The sequence below is a fragment of the Lissotriton vulgaris genome, chromosome 6 (assembly GCF_964263255.1).
Source record: "Lissotriton vulgaris chromosome 6, aLisVul1.2, whole genome shotgun sequence".
Lineage (NCBI taxonomy): Eukaryota > Metazoa > Chordata > Amphibia > Caudata > Salamandridae > Lissotriton > Lissotriton vulgaris.
In genome coordinates this window covers 1,181,374,336-1,181,392,146 of record NC_141694.1, presented here as the reverse complement: position 1 = coordinate 1,181,392,146, position 17,811 = coordinate 1,181,374,336, and the positions used below count along the sequence as shown (strand labels likewise).

The following is a 17,811-nucleotide window of genomic DNA, read 5'->3' as shown; positions in this document are numbered from 1 at the left end:
CAACACTAATACCATGATAATGCAAACCTTTACCACGCATATTTTAATAACGAATGTTATTTTACCACGCAAGCCTTTACAATGAAATTCTTTGCAGAAGCATGCTTGAGAAAAGCATATGTGTGTTAACGGTTTCCGTATAAAGCTTTACCTTGTGAGCCTTTGCAGCGAAAATGTCGCTGTAAAGGCATAGTTGGTAAAGACATGAGAGACATGGACATGAATACCCCAAACCCCTCCCCCACCTTCAGATCAGGTGCGGCGAGATCAAAAATTGAGCCACCCAGGCTTATTGTGGACACAATAACCCTGCGCCCCTGATAGTCGATTCTGACAGGCATTTTCAGACACCGCCCTCGGACTGCACAGGTCAAACAGCCCAAGTCGGCGCTCTCCTTAAGCATGAGCCAGTCCTCGAGGGGGTCTCCAGCAGCTGCGCATGGAGGGGAAGAATGAACCCATACTCGTACCTCCTTGTCAATGACCGCAATTTCCCCCATGTCTAGTGTGGCACACTCACCGCCACAGCTAGACTGGTAGATCCTGATCCAGGAACCAGCGCCTCGGCGTGTAGTCTTCCAGGCAGCCACACGTCACGTCCCTGCCGCCTTGCTGAGCACCGCCAGGGGCAGCTGAAACAAGGAATGCGGTCAGTAGAGCCCGCTGTCTCAGCTAGACTGATGCGGAGTATATGGTGCCCGTGCTCCTCTCCCACTCCAGTACCAGAAGAGAGGAACACAAAAAAAACCAGGTATTCCGCTATCTCAATCACAAATTCGCCATGGCGATTACCACAAATCCTTTACCACAGACATATATTCCCTATGCATGCCAATTTCGTTGTAAAGGCATGTGTAGTAAAGGTGTATCCGTGGTAAAGAATTTGTTCCAATGGACATACGTAGTAAAGGAATGTTTGTTGTAAATGATTCGTGGTAATGGCCTTGCGTGGTGTTGACCGCGTTGTTATGGCTGTTTCCCGCTTCCCTTCAGCTATATCTGAAACCCTCACCAAATCTGCCAACCCCTCCAGTTGATAATTTTTTCCAAGCCTGACTAGCAGGGCACATATTATAGATGTACCCTCAACACATACAACAATTGCTGAGCTTCATCCCTCATGAGTTGCAAGTCATACTAAGTTCTTCACCCTTTATTGGCCCCTATTTACATCTGGCATTAGCCAAGACCTTTTGATTTGACCAAATTAAATAGACATACATATAGGAGCTTTCAGCCACCCCTCTTCATCCATTGGTTTGTTGTTGTGTCATTCACTTTTTGCTTCTGCCTACAACAGCATATATCATGGGGGAGTGGTTTGGCCTGCTTAAGCCACTGAAAACTTAACTTAGAGTGAATACATTTTGCTCTCTCACAAGAGCACATCCTCACACAAGGGTGTTCCCTTCAGTGTCAGTGTTTTTGTTTTCACTTTCTAATTTCTTAGTATGTTGCATTTGTGGTTAGAGCCTGATTTGACAGCAGAATGCTTCTGATGAGCATTTCATCTTTATCAGATCTCCTGCCAGTGCTGTTGTAAATTCCATTTGTAGTGTTTCACTTTTCTTCCTCCTGCTGTTTCACAGCACATAATTTTGAGTCCATTTGAAACTGTTCTGTATTAAGTTATCTTCATTTTACTTTTGCCTTTCCTTCTTTCTTAAATTCTTTCTTTCTTAACTTCATTCTTTCATCCTCCTTTCTTCCTTTATTTCCTTCTTTTTTTAATTACTTTCTTTCTTTTCTCTTTCCTTCTATGTCTTCTTCTTTCTTTTCTTGCCTTTTCAATTCCTTCCTTTCCTCTCTTTTCTAATTGTTTTTCTTTAGTTTCCTTCTTTCTGTCTCTTTCCAACAGTCTTTCTTACTTTTCGTCTCCCTTTCTTTCTTCCCTTTTCTTTCATTTTCTTCCTCTTTCCTTCTTTACTACTTGCCTTCTTTTAAAGTTCTTTTTCAGTCGAGCCTAGCAGCGCGCATGCGCTACTCTGCAAGGCTTCTTGTGTCTATTCCGTTTCGGTCTGCCTTCTCCCACACATTGGTTGGCTTTTGCATGTATCTTTCAATAATGAAAGCATGCAAATGGCTAAAGGCGGTGCATGCCCCACCTCTTTTGTAATGTTCACTCCCACTGTGTTTTGCTCTCGGGAGCGTGCAGTGGTGCGAAGGGTGACAGCTGCATTCCTCGTGGGTCAGGTTACTATTTAAACACAACCTGCTGTGCTTTAGCTTGCAATCTGGGGTCTGCCTGCTTTTGCATATTTTTTTTTTTTTAGAGCGCTGTACTTGTCACAAGCAGTACTGCCTACTTGTATTTTTTTAACATTAAATAATGGTGGCCGCGCTTCCTGTCTACCTAGTTTTCATTCACATTTTGCTGGCTGCGAGTGGTAATGTTCTTTCCCGCCAAACATACAAGTGTGGGCAGGGCAGCGGGTGATGCAAGATTGCGATGTTTACCAATCCAGTCCCTCTTCATTCATTGGTGCAGAGCGGGGTGTGCCTTCTGCCTGCCGAGGGCCACTCAAGGCGCTGCTGTGCACCTGGTAAACAAGCCAGCTGTCACATTCCTGGTTTGATGCTCGCTCTGCCCAGGAGCACACGGCGGCTCATATTGCAGCAGACCTGGAGTGACCGCAGACGCTCTCCTTTGTTTCTTTTGGCTGCCTCGGCCTGGCACCCTAAGCTGCTGGTTTATTTACAGGGTGATTAGTCACAAGAAACAAACTTCGTGTTCTTTTGCGTTGGCCTGCTTTATTGCGCACGTAGCACAAAGATGTGAAGAGTACACATGCGGCCGTCTCTCACACTGGGCGACACTAAGGGCACCATGTCCCACCCCCTCAATATGTCCCATATCACTAAGGGCACCGTGTCCCACCCCCTCAATATGTCCCATAGAGGGTCCCTGGTGCTCCGAGGGGTGCTAGCAGCTCTTTACGACCAACCCGACGATACAAATATGGGGGGAGGTGGGAGCGGGCAGCCTTGTGCACGGTCGGCCTTCTGCCTGGCTCCTGCCCTCGGCCTTGCGAGAGGCACTGTGAGATGTCCCTTGGCCCGAGTTTTGGTCCTTTTTTGTTTGGTCCCTTTAATCCTCTCGAAGGACAAGCAGCTCTCACTCTTCAGCCTAGCCTGGCCCGACTGTGTGCATGAGCACCATGCCTGGACCTGTCCTGGGAGCACACCCTCTGGGTTTACTTCTTATCTTAAGCATGTGTCAATAGGTCAGTGGTGAGGGGAACAGGGAGAGCAGGATTTGCCCAGGATCAATCAGTTTGTTAAATTAGTAGACCAGCAGCATATTGGATTTCGGGTTCTCTGAGACTATCCATTCCCCCAGGTGCTTTCAGGACCATGTTTTTAACCACAACTTTCACAACGATTGTAAACTCTCCCAATCATGCCAAAAAGGAGAGGAATATATTCAAGCCATGATTGCCCACGGGCACACAACTTGGTCACACAGTAGGCCAGGATTAACAAGTGTGTTTCTGGTCCTGTGTTTACAGCCACTCCAATAGACCACATACCACAACTTGGATGGCAGTGGTACTGTGGGCAAGGCCAAGAAGCGCCCTTCCTAGCGTGATGTCTGGGCGCTGTGGGCCCCACACAGCTTCGAATGCAGTTTTTATTTTCAGCATATTTCTGCCCGGTCATGGCAAGCATGAGATTAGATGTCCATATCCAGCGGTTCAGAGGTGGTGGAAGACGAGTGGGCTTTGTGCACATAGCAGACCCCTACAGTACTGCCCAGGTTTACATTCCTGCTTCTAAAATGCCCCCTGGGTGTCGCCCATCCCTTCTTTGGCTGCATGTTCTGAAGTGCCCTGCAGACCTTAGAAGTACTCTCTCTAGCTGCACTCGGCCCGCCTGTCTTTCGGTTGCGCAACATACACCCGAATGCAGACAAATTTTATTTTTATATTTCTGCCCATGCTCCGGTGTTTTAGCTAGATGACCAGAGCTCCCATACGGGCAGAGAACATCTCAACTTTGCCCTCCAGTTTTATATGGAAAAAAAACGTTGTTTGGGTGCAGTGAGCGCCCCCTACCTCGGAGCCCCTGCCACTATCCCTGTGAGGCACTCCTGGACAGTCCCATCTGCCCCCTCACTGTGGCCAGACCTCCCTTGTCATTAGATGGAGGGGCTTGAGAGTGTGCCCCCTGAGACCCACTGCCCAGTTGATTAACGCCCTTCTCCTAGCATGCTAGCATGTATGTGAGAGCTACAGGACACTTGTTGAATAGTGCGTCCCCTCATCCTTTCAACCTTCCAGTCTGTGGTGGATAAAAGGAGTGTGCAGAGTTTTAGGAGGAAGTGATATAGTTGATTGGATCAACTGGAATAAACGTTGTAATCCTGCAGCCTCCTGTTGCACGTACCGTGTGATAAGGGAATTGTTGCATTACTTTGTAGCGTTTGTTTGGTCACTTTAAAAATACTTGTGTGAAGGCCAACAACCGCAGAGATCAGAAAGGTTCTCAGCACCGCCCCCTCAAACGCACCCTGTTCTTTTCCTTCCAAGTTGTAATCTGCTCATGTGATGAGCCCCAGCTGGCACTCTGTGTGATCTTTGGCACTCATAGTGCTTAGAAGAGAATATTTTAGTAAATGAACACATGCACATACTCTACGTTATCAGGCAAATTAGCTTTTATGTTCTCTTGCTTGCAAGCACACCACTATTCGGAATCCAGCACCCTGCCCTTGTTTCGAATCTGTTCCCTGAACAGAGACATGCTCTTGAGACAGTGCTGCACCTGCAAATATTAATTCCGTTCCACCTACGAGACAGTGCACGAGCTGTCTGTTGGAAGACCTATAGTGGCCTCTCCAAGACCGCAGAGGCACTTAGAGCCCGCCAAGTGCTCCCCATTGGGTGGCTGTCTTGTCATTCTCACTTGCCTGCTTCATATCCTTGTCCCAGCCTGTCAGCCTTGTGTTTCTCTCGCCCATGGAGGATAGCTACTTCACCGTCTCTTTTGATTGGCTGTCTTTTATGGTTTAAATGCTCGCTTTACAAGCACACCTTTTTTCTTTTGGGTTAAACACTCCATTCGAGTGCTTGTGTTTCCAGATCCCTTCCTTGTGCACTTCTCTCCCCTCCACTGTGTTGCTCTGTCGCCTTGGGGCTTCTCCCTGTCCCCCTCTGCGTTGCTCCCACCTGCTCCACATCACTCTTTTTTCCAGTTTGCTCCCCTGTGTGCTCCACTTTACGTTTTTCCTGTCTGTCTGCTTCTGTCACCTGCGACCGTGTTGTTTCCTGCCTGACTCCTTGCTGCTTTCCCTTCATCGTCTTAAAAAAAAAAGAATCCTTTGCATTTTATTCCAGTTTTAGTTATCGCTCAAACATTAATCGGTAACTACAAAGAAAAGAAGCATCCGCATCGGGGATGCTGTGCCAGCAAGGCTAAAATATCGACAAAGTGAATAAGTCCCAAAGGCGAGACATATTGGCTTTGCCAATGCATGTTTCTTTCTTTTCTCTTTCCCTCTCTCGTTCCTTCTCTTTTCCCTTCTATCTCTACTTTATCTTTCCTTCTTTCATTTTCTTGTCTTCTCTCTTTCTTTCCTTTTTGCCTACTCTTTTCTTCTTTTTTCCTTCCTTCCTTTCTTTCTCCTTTTTCTTTCCTTCTCGTTCTTTCTTTCACTGTCTTTTTTGCCTTCTCTATCTGAAAGAAACACGTTAGTTAGATTCCTTACCTTAGAATTACCCCCAGGCGCCAGACTGGATCCGGAAAGTTTTCGTCAGCAGTACCCCTGCGCGTCGGTAGGCGTCGTCTGCGGTTCCGCGTCCGTCGTCAGCGTCATTATCGCCGGGATGATGTCGTCGGAGTACTTAGACGTCAGTTCTTCTTTTTTCCACACTAGCAAGCACAGATCCGGGAAGAGCTAGTACCCTAGTCACTTTTTGACTAACTTTGTGGCCTATTTTGGAATCGATTCGATTCCTGGTGCTGGTAGGGATGCCTGGATTTAAACCATGCGATGCCTGTCACTGACTGATGTCGGTGACCGACCCCCACCGCCGGTGTCTCTAATGTCTCGGGCTGACCACGACGACAAGTCGTGCCCCAACTGCCATGCATTGACCTCGAAAGCTAGGCGGGAGGGTTCCCGTAAGCTTCTTGGGCTACGGCAGTCGGCTCCGCGCCGGTCGAGCTCCCGGTCGAGGAGGAAGTTGATGGACGCCGCTCGTGGAGCCATCACCACTCGGGCTCCAATCCTCGCATTCCGGTAAGTCGAGGCACGGGAAGAAGAAGTCGAAGAGGCGACATTGTTCTTCTGACTCCCCTTGCCGGTCGCACGACCCGGCTGAGGGTTCAGGTGGCACCACCTGCACGGCTCCGCCGGAGCCACAGGAGTCGTGCCTGGCCCACACCCTCTGGTCCCTGGGCTCAACGCGACTCCTGGCGTGATTCGAGATTTCCTCTTTGCCATGAGGACTCTCTTTCCGCCGTCGAGGCCTGTCGGTGCGCCTTCGGGTCCGACTGGGGGTCCTAGCGTGCCGGCGCCTTCTGTCACAGCGTCGTCGGCGACTTTGGTTCCGTCGCTGCAGGACTCCCCTGGATCAAGACCTGGATCCCAGTCGATGCCATTCGACCTCATGACTCCGCTGGCATCGACCCCTACAGTGCCACTCCCGGTGCCTTCCTCGGACGACGCCATCCCCGGTTTCAGCCCTGGTCCAGATCCGACGTCGGAACGGCGCCGCTCGGTGCCGTCTCCGACGCCGATGGGTGAGGCCTTCACCTACGACCCGGCTCCGTCCTTTACGCCTGTCTATCAGGACACGGATGAAGGGGAGGACTGGGAGGGGACTGAGGACCCTCTGGCACAGCAGTGCCAGTTAAGTCAGGACTGGGCAGATGAGCTGGGGGAGGCCAGTGGTCTTGACAGCTCACCGGACACTGGTTTCATCTCTCCTCCCTCCGTGACTTCGGAGGAGGGTGCTACATACAGCATGGTGTTGCGCAAGGCAGCCAAGGCCTTGTCACTTGAGCTGTCTGCTGGGGCTGTGAGGACTAATCTCCTCACGGAGGTGCTTCAGCCGCCAGTAAGCTCTTGGGAGCCTATGCTGCCAATCAATGAGGCCCTCACCGACGTTCTGATGGGCACTTGGGCCAGGCCCTCCACAGTGCCCCCTGTGGATCGGAACATGGCCCGAAACCACCGCCCGGCTCCAGGCGAACCTTGCTTACTGTCCGTACATCCCACCCCCAAGAGACTGGTGATCCAGGCCTCTACATCCCAGACCGCCTTTTTGTCTGCTCCCCGGATCGGGAATCCAAAAGGCTTGACCAGTTTGGGAAGAAACTGTTCTCCTCAGTTAACTAGGGGTTGTGGTCCATTAACATTGCATGCCTTTTGGGCCGTTACACCCCCTCTCTGTGGGATACGGTGGCGGACGTGCTGCCTCAGTGTCCGTTGGAGGCCTGTACATGGCTCGCCCAGGCTCTTGCTGAGGGGCGAGAGGTGGCACGGTATTCCATCAGATGTGAACTTGATACCACGGACTCGCTGGGAAGAGCGATTTTCACAACGGTGGCGATCCGTCGCCACGCCTGGCTGAGGTCCGCTAATTTTTCGGGGATGTCCAGAACACGCTCATGGACATGCCCTTCGGTGGCCGTCGACTTTTTGGCGACAAAGCAGACAGTGCACTTGAGCATTTCAAGATCTCCAGGGCTACGGCCAAGGGCCTGTCGGGCCAGCGCCAGCAGACTTCTGCTTTTCATCCCTTTCGTGGCCAAGGAAGGGGCGCCCTCACATGTTCGTCCAGCCACAGGTCGCAGAACCAACCTCAATGCGGTTGTGGGCGTGGTAACCGCTGTGGCGGTGCAAGGGGCCAACAGCCCAGTCAGTCCACATCCACCCCCGCAGCATCCGCCTCAAAGCCCTCCTAGTCCATGCTTTCAGTCCCATTCAACGCCAGTGGGGGGCAGGGTTTGCCATCACCTACATCACTGGCGTTCCATCACTTCGGACAGTTGGGTGCTACAAATCGTCCGAAGGGGCTACTTCCTCCCCTTCGAGGCGACCCTCCAGCCATGACACCGCAGTACTACCGCATGTCGGGGGAACACTTACAACTTCTGCAGGAGGAAGTTACGGCCCTCTTGGTCAAGAGGGCCATTGAACGCCTTCCTGGACCAGAAGTAGGATGCGGTTGCTACTCCCACTACTTTCTGGTTCCCAAGAAGGGCAAAGGGGGCCTGCGCCCTAACTTGGACCTTCAGAGCGTCATCGGCTTCCTCTGGAAGGAGAAGTTCAAGATTCTTACTTTAGCTCAGGTCCTGGCTGCCCTGGACCCTGGATGGTTGCATTGGACTTGCAGGACGCATATTTCCACATCCCCGTCCTACCGGTCCACCGGCGCCACCTGCTGTTCACGGTAGGCCACAAGCACTTTCAGTTTATCGTGCTCCACTTTTTGTTGAAGGCGGGCTCACCCCAGATAGTCGTCTCCCACCTCCAGACTACGGCCGATCTCCTGCACTCGCTGGGGTTCTCCATCAACATGCCGAAGTCACACTTGAGTCCCTCTCAGAAGCTCCTCTTCATCGGAGCGGTTCTGGACTCGGCACAGTTTTGGGTTTATCTTCCCGAGCAGCGGGTTTGGGATATTGAGGCTCTGATTCCGATCTTTCGGCATTTATCCCGTGTTTCGGTCAGGTTGGCGCTGTGGCTTCTGGGGCTGATGGCCTCCTGCAGCCTTGGTTAGATCTATTTGCCACCAAAGAGAACTCGCAATGTCATCAGTTCTGCATGTTGGAATTTCTGAGGCGGCACTCGCTTGGCGACGCTTTTCTTCGCAAGTGGAGTTGCGGTCTGTTGTATGCCTTTCTGCCTACACCACTTCTGCCCAGAGTGCTGAAGAAGATCAGGCGCGACCGGGCCCAAGTCATCCTTATGGCTCCAGACAGGGCACAAAGATACTGGTATCCCGAGCTACTCAGTATGTCAGTCGATCCCCCAATTTGTCTGCCTCTTCAGGAGGACCTTCTGTTGCAGCAACAGGGGACGGTCCTCCACTCGAACCTGTCCAGTCTCCACCTGTATGCATGGAGACTGAGCGGCGACAGTTGATGTCATTTGATTTGCATCCTGAAGTCTGTGATGTCATTCTGGCAGCCAGGCGTCCCTCCACAAAAACGTTATACACCTGCAGGTGGAACAATTTTGTGGTATGGTGCACAGCATAGGCTGTGGATCCCCTTTCCGTACCTCTTTCTGAGGTTTTTCTCTTTCTTCTTTCCCTGGCCCAGCAGGGCTCTGCTGTGGGTGCCATCAAGGGATAACTTTTAGCTGTTTCCGCTTTCTTGAGGCTTCCTGATCAGCCTTCTCTTTTCAAGTCCCTTGTTGTGAATAGATTCTTGAAAGGCATCACACACATGTTCCCTCCTGTTCCTTTCGTGATGCTTCAGTGGGACTTGAACCTTGTTCTCACTTATCTGATGTGCGCTCCATTTGAGCCACTTCATAATTGTCCTCTTCGTCTTCTGACGCTCAAAACTGCTTTCCTGGTTGCTATCACCTCTGCCAGAAGAGTGAGTGAGCTCCAGGCTCTTTCCTCTAAACCTCCTTTCCTTTCTGTCCATCCGGACAACGTTGTTCTGAGGACTCGCCCTTCTTTTCTGCCCAAGGTTGTTACTGCCTTTCACATCGGCCAGTCCATTACCTTGCCCACCTTCTTTCCACCTCTGCATCCCTCGAAAGAGGAAGAGAGGCTCCACTGTCTAGACCCAAAACATGCGCTCTCCTTTTACCTCAACCGCACACAACAGTTCCGGGTGGACGACCAACTCTTTGTCGGCTACGTGGGCGCTATGAAGGGACCGGCGGTGCACAAGCAGACCATCTCTCGGTGACTCGTATTGTGCATCAAGGTCTGTTATTCCTTGGCTAAAAAGGAGCCTCCTGTGGAGCTGTGCGCCCCTTCCACTCAGGCCACGGTGGCTTCTGCTGCCCTGGGTCGGGGAGTCCTTTTGCAGGACATTTGTCAGGCAGCTACGTGGGCCTTGCTGCACGCATTTGCCAAGCACTACTGCCTGGACAGCCAAGTCCGGAGAGACGGCTTCTTTGGCCGTTCCGTTCTCCAGGACTTCCTGGTGTGATCTTGATTCGCAGGCCCACCACCGGGGTTGGTATTGCTGGAGTATCTATTCGAAGTTAAGGAATCTAACTAACGTGTTTCTTTCAGATTCACAAGTTACTTAACTTCTGTAACGATATATCTGTAAGAAACATTAGTTAGGTTCCTTACCGCCCCACCCATCCTCCCCGTTCTGTGAACCGATATCTAGGGATAAGGTATCTCCCTTGAAGGGCCCTAGTTTCATGGCACCAGTGGCAGTTTCTTGCATGGCTCTGCGTTCCTGGCGCAGAAAGCTTTGTACAGAACTGACATCAGCGCGTGAGGGCGGCGTCTATGTACTCTGACGACATCATCCCGGCGATCACGACTCCGACGACGGACGCTGAGCCGCAGACGACGCCTACCGACGCGCAGGGGTACTGCTGATGAAAACTTTCCGGATCCAGCCTGACGCCTGGGGGTAATTCTAAGTAAGGAATCTAACTAACTAATGTTTCTTACAGATATATTGTTACCGAACGTAAGTAACTTTTGCTTCTGTCTCCCTTTCTTTGTTTTTTTCCCTTTTTTGTGTCCTTCTCTTGTTCTTTCTTTCTTGCCTTCTGTCTTTAATGCCTGCTTTGTATCTCGCCCTCCCTCCTCCTCTCACCTTGCAGCCAATGCCTGGCTGATTGGCTTTTTGAGTAGTTCCCTTTAGTGCCAATGAGTACTATGGTAATGTGTGTTTGTGTGGGGGGAGGTTTGAGACCAAAAAAACGTTTCTGCCTGTAGCAGATGAGTTTTGTTTCAAATTACGGTGTTGCAAAAAACATTGCAGGACCAGAATTGCCAGAAGGCTTGCGGCCAACGCCAGAGCTATCTGATTTGCCAATGCTTGTTTAATTGTGTGGCATCTGCAACACCAATCCCACCAGATTAAAATAAAATAAATATGCACTGGCCACTTACTGCATGCACACATGAAGCTTCGTCAACCCGTAGGCTTTGTGAATATAATCTTGCCAAGCAAGTTTGCAATCTAGATTGTCAGACCCTCTGACTCGCCTCATTGCACACCAGCAGCGAGGCTTCCAGGGGAGATGAAACCGCCTGACATTTCTCTTCTCTAATTGATGCAGGCGATGTGAAGGGCCCGTGAAGAAGGCCGCCCGCGCTTCCTGGCACAACCACCTTCCCTTTTTGTACAAATGCCAATCACAGTCGTGTTCGATCGGACGCTAGGATGGAACCTTTCGATCTGCCGCTGAACTGACTGCTACCGAAGGAGCACAGCACTGACTGCCCAAAGAAAAGGATATTGTGTTTTATATACTGTGCATTCTTGTTTTATTTCCCTTTCTATGCAAATGTAAATTAATGGACAGTGGAGTATTTGGTTATGGTCATACATGTGTCATTGACTTGTATAAATATATACATTATCGGGCGGGGGGGTCTTTATATGCATTGTTTTTGATAGTAGTGAAGGAATTTTTGCCTAAAAAAAGAGTGTGGCGCTAAATGTTACATTTATACATTCCTTTCTGATCTCTAGGTTCACTCTGAAAATGTAGCTCATTCATCTTGCAGTGCACAAGTCACCCTCACCAGTTATTTATTCTTGTGTCTGCCTTTTGACTAAATCTGTTTGTAAAGTTCCTTGTGTGGCACCCGTTTCAACCAAATATGGAGGGTCCCATTGGTCACGCAAAAGCCATCCTAGCCCCCTGGTCACTCACATTACATGGTATGCTTTCCCTCTCTCAGTTGAGCCCATGGCATCAACGCATATCTTATTCTAGTGCAGCGCTTGGACCCAAGCGCTTAAAAATTGGGTAAACATTGGTCATGAGAAATCTCCCAAATCTTTTGTGAGATTTATTCATAGTTACATTTGCAAACCTCATTTATTTTGATAAACAGTTGATTTTGAGTATTTGTTCTTATTACGTCATTTAAATCCGATAACACTACAAGTTATTATTATTTATCACAATAAATAAAAACAAATTGGAGTTTTTATCCACCCATATCAGACTTTACGCAGCCAGTGTATTATTATGTTTTTTTAACAATGGAATTGCAAGCTCACACTGCTTTGTGGAGGATTTGTTTTTTCCCCTTTTACATGTTTTTATCCATATAATATTCATGAATGAATGTAAACGTGTTCTTACCCCGTGAGAAGCCTTTTTACAGATGCAAGCCTTGTCATGCTTCCGTTTCTGTAAACCCTGCTTGTGATTGGTTAATTGAAATGGACGATAGCACTTTAAGCTTACTGTAATGTCTTGGTTCAGTGGCCCTGATAACCTAACTGTAATTGGTTGCACTGATCCTGCAAGCCAAGACCATTACTGACTGACCTTGAGGAAACCACATGTAACCATAGCTTGTCAATGAGTAGAAACGCAGAGTGGAGACCTATTGACTCGAATAATGGAGAAATCCCGCTTTCTTACACGTGCACCTGCATGTTTTCTTAACAAGTGATTGGTAGCGCACACGCACCAGCACACTCACCATGTTTAACATTGTAGTCTGTGGTCTGGTGAAAAAAGATTTAGAATGCATGAAAATGTCTCTACCATTAAACACAATCTTTCAGTGTCATCCCATGAAGTGCAACAGTCCAGTGTAATAAGTCGATAACATTACATTGCTAGGCAAAGTTGGAGGGTAGTTTCCAATGGTGCAAAAGGTGCAGTGGCACCGAGGCCTGATGGACCTACTGAACCCTGATTATTGCTGTCATTTATAATTCAGTCAGCGGGGAAGAGGGTGCATTTCCTTGCTTGCACTAGTGCCTGTGGCACACTGGCTATGGTGTTGGGGATGTAGGTTGCGAATATCAAGTCCTAAATCTCGATGGAAAAGAATATCGTTACAATATCGAGTGACACGATATCATAATGTACTTTTCCATATATTTCTATACCTAATTCCACATACCTGGATCCTATAGATCTCCAAGGTGTGTAAATGTGGAGTTCCACATGGTGGCCACCGGTTTTCCAGCAAACCATGTTTCACTGAGGGCATCATCTTTCTCTGCCTGAAACGATTAATATTTCCACACAGCGGTTAACACTAGCAAAAGGAATCTGTCACTTGGGATAGCGAATATTCTTCTACATCTTATAAAGCACAAGAATAAGATCGAAAAGTGGCCGTGACTTTTGGCAGACCACATTCTCCCTGACCGAGCAACAAACTTACTTGACAAACCTAAAGGCAAATCTTGACTGATTGGTTGTGTGTAAAATGTAGACATTTCTTTTGCCTGTTGGAATTGGAGGAAGAGTGTCAGTAAATGTCCTAGTAAATGTATAACAAAACAAATTATTGGGCATCACTTATTTATCTCTGGTGAGCTAGCCACAAGGAAAAGGAGGAAAGTTCAAAATGAGTAAGTCCCAAAAATCTGCAGTGGTTGTTAAAGTATTAGAAGTGTCTTTCTTCATGTACCCAATAATATTTAGAGGGCTGCAGATGAAGGTTGCAATGGTGTAGCATCAATCATAGTGCTTTCTACTAAGATAGGCCTTAGAAAAGCTATATACCCCATGGACATGTACACTGTACACCACCTTGCTGCAACATTTTACCCACAGATGTCACTTTTGAAACAAACTATAGCCATATGCTGTTGGTATGCCTGTGCATAATGGGAATCACCCACTTTTTATCTTTCCAAATCCAAGCAGAGGCATGTTGGTGTTTACACTTTAAGTGGGAGGGCATATTTAACATTGTTGCACGTTGCTGTAGATGCCCCTCCACAATTTTACAACTAAGGTTGGATACATCGTCCCTTGTTCTGCTTAACCTCACCAAGTTCTATAGAGCGGTAATCAGACATGCACACCACCAGTGGAACAGTAGCATACAGAAAAGCTTTGCTGTAGTTGATGCATTGCTTGGTTGCCACAACGTTTGTGTTTTTTTTATCATAGGATATGGGGTGAAGATGAGACATTTGCATTTCACCTTCATGCAGCTCTTAAAAAAAATAGATCTGTGGTGGGGCGTGGATTGTCAAGTAGCCCCCTGTCTTCCTCAGACCAATCTTTATTTACAAGACCATAAACACGCCTCCCACTGATCCGATAGGCCCACACTGGGCCACATGCTAGCCCACAGAGGCGGGAACCTGGCTACACACTGCTGCCTTAAAGGGGCTCCACCTTCTACTGTGTGGTTGATGAACACGTTTGCTGTGGTTGTTGCTTAAAAAGCCTCTGTATGACACAGTCTTCTCTACACCTGTGTTTGTATGCAAACGATGCCTTCTAGACTGCTGCCACGTACAAATTATTCTAAAATGACACTGTTATTGTACTTCCACCATGTTGGAAAATAAAAAGGAATATATCACAGTAACATTTAGAGATATGTATAGTTCTCCTGAAATGTATGGCAAAGGCTATCACGCTACTTTCGGATATTCTTACTTTCTGTGTGTTTCTTTCTGAATAAATGTAATTTTTAACACACAACTGACTTGATTTTCTGGCTTTGTTCACCTATCTGTGGTACACTTTGAGGCCGCGGAGGTCAATAACGAAAAGGATTTGGAATAAACCTTTACATTTTTTTCTTCAACCCGGCTCTCCTTGTCTGGGCCACTCACTTTAATCTTTTGCAAATGGAAGGGTAGGTTCTGAAAATGAATCACCCAGGGCTGTTTCCTGAAACAAGCGCCTGCATATGTGTGTTTGCATGATTTACAAAGAACGTTTTTTCACAATTAGGGCTGCAGGGCTACAAATTAATCTAACGGTGACATTAATATCCGAATGGCAGCCCCCTTGTATCTGCAGTAGCCTTGTATATTTAATCAGGGGCCATTCGTTGTGTCGCCTCTGATAGTTCATCACATTCAAGCTAAATGTAACATGAAGGCTGCAAACATTAATTTTCTGTCACCAGGAAAAAAACGATATGAATTATTTATTGGAATGCTCCTGTAGGTGTTGCTGAGATTAGTGGTGAGCTGACTTTAAAATAAAAAAACAGCATTGGCAAAGCCAAAAAGCCTCACCTACGAGAGCTACTGTTTCTGGCAAGGTTTCTTAGCCATGGTACACACACTTAGCCATGCTGTACAGCAGCACAGATGCTGTGCACCATGGCTAAAACAAAAACAAGGAGCTATGAAACAACCAGTGCTAATTCGTTTTAGCTCTGTTTGCGTCATTGCACATTTCTTTTTTTCGATTTCTAGCCATGTGCTCCCCACCAGGCAACACGGAGGGAAGGAAGGACACTGGTGTTGGGAGAGGACAGGCAAAAGGGGATAGGGTAGCACACGGTTAATGTAGAGTGGGTGGGTGGGTGTGGGTCAAGCAAATGGTCAACGGAGAGTGGGTGATTGGCTGGGGCAAGCAGACGGACCAAGGAGGGTGGGTAAAAACCACGCAGACAGCGAAGAGTAGGTGGGAGGGACGTTGCAACTACGAGGGCAATGGAGAGAGGGTGGGACTGGACTGTCAACCACACCAACAGTGGACAGTCAGCTGGAGGCAAGCACACGGACAACAGAGGTTTAGCGGCTGGGTCTGGGGGCAAGAGCCCGGAAACTTAGGGTCAGGACAGGAGGGTGGTAGAAGGGAGGGGCTAGGGCAAGCAGATGGACAATGGAGGTTCGACAGCAGGGGCTCAGGCAAGTATATAGATAACAGAGGGTTGGGGAGAAAGACTGGGGCAGTTACACGGACACTGGAGGTTCGATGGTAGGGGCTGAGGCAAGAACACGGACAACAGAGTTCAGCGGAAGGGGCTTAGGGCAAGCACAGAAACACCAAAGGTTCAGCAGGAGTAGTTGGTGCAGCCACATGACAACAGAAGATTGACAGTAGGGACTGGGGGGCAATAGAGGGTTGGTGGGAACAGCTGGGGGAAAGCATAAAGACAATGGAGGGTCGGTGGGAGTGCTGGGGCAAGCAGACTGACAATGGAAGATGGTCCGGAGGGGCTGTGGTAGGAAGGCACACACAAGGTAGAGAACAAGCAAACGAACAACCGATGGGACTGGGAGAGTAAAATATAAGGAGAAGACGTACATGAGGGAGACAACTGGAAAACACACACACTTGTATACTGCTTTAAGAAAAAGAAAAAAGTGAGAAGTGGATGGACACAAGTAATGCTTCTGTATTCGAGGAAAGGAGCAAACACGCGGAGTGGTAGGAAGCCTACAGAAGTTGTCGAATAAGAAGCAAGAAATTAAGTGACACTGAAGCCAGCAAATGGAAAGTGATGGGTGGTATTTAAGCCCTATGTAAGATTAAAAAAAAAAGGTCTCGCAAGAGACCATGCTTGTTTTGTTTTAGGCAAGTCTCGAAAAGCGCATCTTCTATGCTTCTAAAGAAGGGTTTCCTTCAACCCAACATCCTGAACTACATGGAAGAATATCCCTTTTTTAATACTTGAACGATGTCTCTAAGAATTAATTTGATGAAGAAAACAACGACACGTCTGAAAGCTTTGGGGCTGAAGTACAAAACGGTTTTAACTGACACATTATATGTCCTTGGTGGTAAGTGAATCAGTGCTTCCTGCAACAGCCTTTAATATCCTGTTATATAAGATAATTTCTGATGGAGACTTCTAACTGCACATTACTCACCTAATTAATTTTCTTACGTGCCAGTCTGGATCCCGGAAACGTTGCAAAAGCTTCTCATTGCCTTCAGACATGACGACATAGACACACATGAAGCGCCACCCCTCAGCACAGAATGAAGTCAGCCCATTCCCCCAAAGTAGTGGGATGTGCCTCCACCGTTATGCCACATCCAACACCAGAAAGTCTTGTATTAAAGGGATCCATGAGAAAGGTAACGCTGATTGCTTTTTCTACTTCTCCACAAGCAATGTCTTCGCTTAGATAGTACATGGTCTTCTATATGCTGCAAGGAAATGTTCTACATTCTGGGCTGGAGACTTCAGATTCTGTTGCCCATGCTATTGGTATCAACATTCATGATTACAGAACATGCCAGATTGCTGTCAACTTTTTTTCAGGGGACATCCAGGCTTCTCTAATGGGCGTGCTGCTTGATGGATCTATGGCTCTTTGGCAAGAAGGCTGATACAGCCTTAGACAAACTTGAAGACAACAGACCTATGGTCCACTCACATGGTAACATCCCCAATTCTATTCAAAATAAAGGTCGTTCAGATCATACCAGAGGAGTGTTGCACATCACCAGCAGCAACCCTCTCAATCTGTACAGAAATCCATGCAGACCTTAGTGGTAGCAGGGTTAGATAAGGTTGCCAAGAAAAAACAGGGCAAATAACAACAGCAGCTCTTCTCATCCTACTCTTTTCCAACCCTCCCATCAAACCTCTTTAATTCACCTTCCCCCACATTGAGTCCGATAGGCCGCAGAATCCAACATTGCATACCTTTATGGTTCTACATATCATTCTACCACCAACCACTTCACTCTCAGGTGCTGTTGGATCACACCACGTTCCTGTCAAGGGATGTGATGGTATTGCTTGCCAACGGAACAACCTGGTGCTGGTGGCTGAGAAAAAACTGAGGTATTACTCCCAGTACTTTTTACTTCCCCAAGAAGGACCTAAGATTAAGGCTGATTCTAGCTCTCAGTCCTTGATCTCCTTCCTTTAGATGGATCTATGGCTCTTTGGCAAAAAGGCTGATACAGCCTTGGTCAAACTTGAAGACAACAGACCTTTGGTCCACTCACACGGT

General features: G+C 48.0%; 1 protein-coding gene across 3 annotated transcripts in view; it reads left to right on the top strand.

The window, feature by feature from the left end:
- The window catches only part of UTRN (utrophin), a 1,497,630-nt gene extending 1,483,052 nt beyond the window's left edge, over positions 1-14,578 (top strand). For all 3 annotated transcript variants that reach the window (XM_086927281.1, XM_086927282.1, XM_086927283.1), the window contains one exon: positions 11,222-14,578. The gene's annotated coding sequence lies outside the window, so the exon portion shown is untranslated. The remainder of the gene's footprint in view (positions 1-11,221) is intronic.
- The last annotated feature ends 3,233 nt before the right edge of the window (positions 14,579-17,811 follow it).